The following is a 5,268-nucleotide window of genomic DNA, read 5'->3' on the forward strand; positions in this document are numbered from 1 at the left end:
GACCTCCAGCAGCCACTACCAACCGGAGCACAGAACCAATGGAAGATATCTCTTCTCCTACCATATCACAAGCACCTTCAACAAACCAACTGCTCCATCAGATATTTGAGAAATTGGACCGGCTTGACCGGCAAGGAAAGCGAAGAGAGCGCCGTAATAAGCGCAGATTTACATACCTCAAGGAGCTGCTTGTTGGTAACCACCCACCTGAAGAAGACCCAGACACCCCAGACTCCACTTCATTTACCAGCACAGGGAGCCATGATGGTCCCGATTGTGGAGATGCTGCTACCAGATTCCTTTTGTTCCTGACTAATGGCGCCGAGGATGGTGCCAAGCTTTAAGTGTGGGGAGGTCGGTCAGTACCTGATTTCTGGAGGTAATTTCTCTTTCTTAACACCAATAAATTAGTTATTTTTCTTTTGTTAGGATAGAATAGATTGCATAGTAATAGGTATTTGCATGCATGTTCTAATTGGTTGAAAAAATAATATGTTTCTTCTCAAGACTTTATTTTGAAAAAATTTCACTAATTTAAATAATTTTTTTTGTGTTAAATTTGTTTGAAAACTGTAAATTGGAACATAAATGATAGCTAGGAATACACAACCTGTGAGAATTGAGCCTAATTACATGGTTACACTATTTAACCATAAAAATTTTATTCTTGTTGTTTGCTTCTCTATGATTGTAATCTATATTTTGTTCCATCCTATATGTCCAATATTTAATGTGTTATATGCATTCATATGATTGAGGCCATTGTTTGATTATTAACTCACTTATCCCAAATAGCCTACCCTTTCATTTACCTTTGTTAGCCACTTTAAGCCTTTTAAATCTCATTTGTTCTATATTTTACAACATTACTAGCTTTAAGCGGAAAAACAAGTAATACCCCAAATTGAATCTTTGGTTAGCTTAAGACAGAAATTGTGTGTCAATAAACTATGGGAAAATTGTGGGAACACGGGTTAAAAAGGGAATGTGTCATGATAAAATATTGGGAATTTGGGTACCTACTCATATGAAACTAGAAAAATTAAAAATCCATGTGCATTGGCAATGTTATGTTTATTTTTATGCTTCAAAAAAAATCCAAAAATATTCAATCAAATGAATAAGGGGACAAAATTACCCCAATGCTAAGTTAAGTTAATGAAAAGATCAATACATATGTGATACAAGTTAAGAGAAAAGTTGATGCATGAGTATGTAATACAAAAGTGGGAAAATTTTGGGTAGCTAGGCATGAATTTAAAAGTATAGAGGGTATGTATAGGTAAGAGCTTAGGTTAATCAAGGATTCAATTTATAGCTCACTTAGCCATATATATATATACCCTCACCTTTACCTTAGCCCCATTATAACCTTGAAAAGACCTCATGATGTTTGCATTGGTACATTAAATACTTGTTGATTCGTTAGGTGAAGAACAAGGTTTAGAAAGCATGAGTAAAGAAGAACAAAGTGATTTTCCTATACACTAGAGTGACTAGAGTGCATATACACCATCAGTGAGGGTTCAATGCTTAATTCTATGTTCCCTGCTTTCATGAGCTGTCTTCTTACAAGTTTACTTATTTTTATTGTATGACTTTAATTAATGATATTTGATTTATATTTGTCTTGAAGAACTTATTTATTTTTAACCAAGTAGGCAAAATCATTTTAGCATATAGTTGAATAAATATCCATAGGTTGCATTGCATTGCATGAGTCTTACTTTTCCCTACTTATTTATTTTATCTCCTTAAGCTAAGCATGAGGATATGCTAATGTTTAAGTGTGGGGAGGTTGATAAACTACTATTTTATGGTTTATCTTGTGTTTAATTGAGTGGTTTTTATCAAGTCTTCACCTACTTATTCATATGATTTGCATGATTTTATAATCCCTTCCTAGTACTGTTTTATGATTGAAAACTTGCTTCCTATAGATCTTTAATTAGTATATTTTAATTCTCCTTTATACCATTCAATGCTGTGATCCGTGTGTTAAGTGTTTTAGGCTTTATAGGGCAGGAATGGCTTAGAAAATGAAGAGGAAGCTTGCAAAAATGGAAGGAACACAAGAAACTAAGGAGATGACCAGCGAGCACCGACGCGCACGCATGGCTCACACGAGCACGCGGAATGGAGAAATTTACAGTGACGCGTGCGCGTTCCTGACGCGTACGCATGGATTGGAGTCTGCACAAAAGATGCGCACGCATGGACGATGCGTACGCGTGACAAGAAAATTCACCAAATGACGCGCACGCGTGACTGACGTGTACGCGTGACAAGCACAATCTGCATAATTAACAAAAAACGCTAGGGCGATTTCGGGATGCGTTTTGACCCAGTTTTTGGCCCAGAAACACAGAATAAAGCCAGGGAACAAGCAGAGAGTCAATACACACAGACGCACATAGAGACATATTCACATATTCTCATTAGGATAGTTTTTAGATTTTTAGATCTGAATCTAGAGAGAAATTACTCTTCCTCTAGTTTCTCTTTACATTCCTAGTTTATTGCTTTTGCTTTTGGATATTGAAGAGTCATCACCGCCGTTGAAGATACTATTCTAGTTTGTTTCCTTACTTACTCTTTTATTTATTCCATATTCTTAATTCTTGTTTAGAGTGGGAATTGGATTATTTCATGGATTGTTAATACAAAGAAGATGTGGAAGAATCTAGGATTATGAGGAGGGAAGGTGGGGATCCTGTGGGGTCCACAAATCCTGAGATGATCCTGTGAGATCCACAGATCTTGAGGTGTCAAGGATTTACATCCCTGCACCAATTAGGCATGTAAAATGCCTTTGCATGCAATTCTGGCGTTTAAACGCCGAACTGATGCTTGTTCTGGGCGTTCAACGCCCAGATGCAGTATGTTTCTGGCGTTGAACACCAGTTCTATGCTTGTTTCTGGCGTTCAGCACCAGATTCATGCTCTGTTCTGGCGTTGAACACCAACCAGATGCTCCTTACTAGCGTTTGAACGCCAGTGAACTCCTCCTCTAGGGTGTGCTATTTTTTTATGCTGTTTTTTATTTTTCTTCAATTTTTTCAGTTGTTTTTGTGACTCCACATGATCATGAACCTATGAAGACATATAACTAATAAAAAATATAATTAAATAAAAGTTGGGTTGCCTCCCAACAAGTGCTTCTTTAATGTCAATAGCTTGACAGTGGGCTCTCATGGAGCCTCACAGATGTTCAGAGCATTGTTGAGACTTCCCAACACCAAACTTAGAGTTTGGATATAGGAGTTCAACACCAAACTTAGAGTTTGGCTGAGGCCTCCCAACCCCAAACTTAGAGTTTGACTGTGGGGGCTTTGGTTAACTCTGCAGTGAGAGAAGCTTACTGTGCCTCTTTTCCATGTTTACAGAAGGATGTCCTTGAGTTTTAAACTCAAGGGAGTCCTCATTCAATTGAAGGACTAGTTCACCTCTGTTAACATCAATCACAGCTCTTGCTGTGGCTAGGAAGGGTCTTCCAAGGATGATGGATTCATCCTCATCCTTCTCAGTATCTAGGAATATGAAATCAGCAGGGATGTAAAGGCCTTCAACCTTTACTAATATGTCCTCTACTTGTCCATAAGCCTATTTTCTGGAATTGTCTGCCATCTCTAATGAGATTTTAGCAGCTTGTACCTCAATGATTCCCAGTTTCTCCATTACAGAGAGTGGCATGAGGTTTATTCCTGACCTAAGATCGCACAGAGCCTTTTCAAAGGTCATGGTGCCTATGGTACAAGGTATTAGAAACTTTCCAGGATCCTGTTTCTTCTGAGGCAATCTTAGTTGATCCAATGCATTTAGTTCATTGGTGAACAGGGGAGGTTCATCTCCCCAAGTCTCTTTACCAAATAAATTGGCATTCAGCTTCATGATTGCACCAAGGAACTTGGCAACTTGCTCTTCAGTAACATCTTCATTCTCTTCAAAAGAAGAGTACTCTTCAGAGCTCATGAATGGCATAAGGAGGTTCAATGGAATCTCTATGGTCTCTAGATGAGTCTCAGATTCCTTTGGTTCCTCAGAGGGGAAACTTCTTATTGATCACTGGACGTCCCAAGAGGTCTTCCTCCTTGGGATTCACGTCCTTCTCCTCTCTTGTGGGTTCGGCCATGATGGTCAATTCAATGGCCTTGCACTCTCCTTTTGGATTTTCTTCTGTATTGCTTGGGAGAGTACTAGGAGGGATTTCAGTGATCCTTTTACTCAGCTGGCCCACTTGTGCTTCCAAATTTCTAATAGAGGACCTTGTTTTATTCATGAAACTCACAGTGGCCTTAGATAGATCAGAGACTAAGTTTGCTAAATTAGAGGTATTTTGTTCAGAGTTCTCTGTTTGTTGCTGAGTGGATGATGGAAAAGGCTTGCTATTGCTAAACCTGTTTCTTCCACCATTATTAAAGCCTTGTTGAGGCTTTTGTTGATCCTTCCATGAGAGGTTTGGGTGATTTCTCCATGAGGGATTATAGGTGTTTCCATATGGTTCACCCATGTAATTCACCTCTGCTATTGCAGGGTTCTCAGGATCATAAGCTTCTTCTTCAGAAGATGCCTCTTGAGTACTGTTTGATGCAGCTTGCATTCCATTTAGACTTTGAGAAATCATATTGACTTGTTGAGTCAATATTTTATTCTGGGCCAATATGGCATTCAGAGTATCAATTTCAAGAACTCCCTTCTTCTGAGGCGTTCCATTACTCACAGGATTCCTCTCAGAAGTGTACATGAACTGGTTATTAGCAACCATGTCAATGAGTTCTTGAGCTTCTGCAGGCGTTTTCTTTAGGTGAATGGATCCACCTGCAGAAGTATCCAATGACATCTTAGCTAATTCAGACAGACCATCATAGAATATATCCAGGATGATCCATTCTGAAAGCATGTCAGAAGGACACTTTTTGGTCAGTTGCTTGTATCTCTCCCAAGCTTCATAGAGGGATTCACCTTCCTTCTGTCTGAAGGTTTGAACATCCACTCTAAGCTTACTAAGCTTTTGAGGAGGAAAGAACTTGGCTAAGAAAGTCGTGACCAGCTTATCCCAAGAGTTCAGGCTATCCTTGGGTTGAGAGTCCAACCATATTCTAGCTCTGTCTCTTACAGCAAAAGGGAAAAGCATGAGCCTGCAGACTTCAGGATCTACTCCATTAGTCTTAACAGTATCACATATCTGCAAAAATTCAGTTAAGAACTGAAAAGGATATTCAGATGGAAGTCCATAAAACTTGCAGTTTTGTTGCATTAGAGAAACTA

At 38.9% G+C, this 5,268-nt stretch overlaps 1 non-coding gene across 1 annotated transcript; it reads left to right on the plus strand.

Moving 5' to 3' along the window:
• Positions 1 to 4,894: 4,894 nt before the first annotated feature.
• On the plus strand, positions 4,895 to 5,002 carry LOC148555323 (small nucleolar RNA R71). The gene has a single exon (XR_015887192.1). It is a non-coding gene; the product is annotated as a small nucleolar RNA R71 (small nucleolar RNA).
• Positions 5,003 to 5,268: the final 266 nt, after the last annotated feature.

Source organism: Arachis ipaensis, chromosome B6 (genome assembly GCF_059453495.1).
Source record: "Arachis ipaensis isolate K30076 ecotype BB chromosome B6, ASM5945349v1, whole genome shotgun sequence".
NCBI lineage: Eukaryota > Viridiplantae > Streptophyta > Magnoliopsida > Fabales > Fabaceae > Arachis > Arachis ipaensis.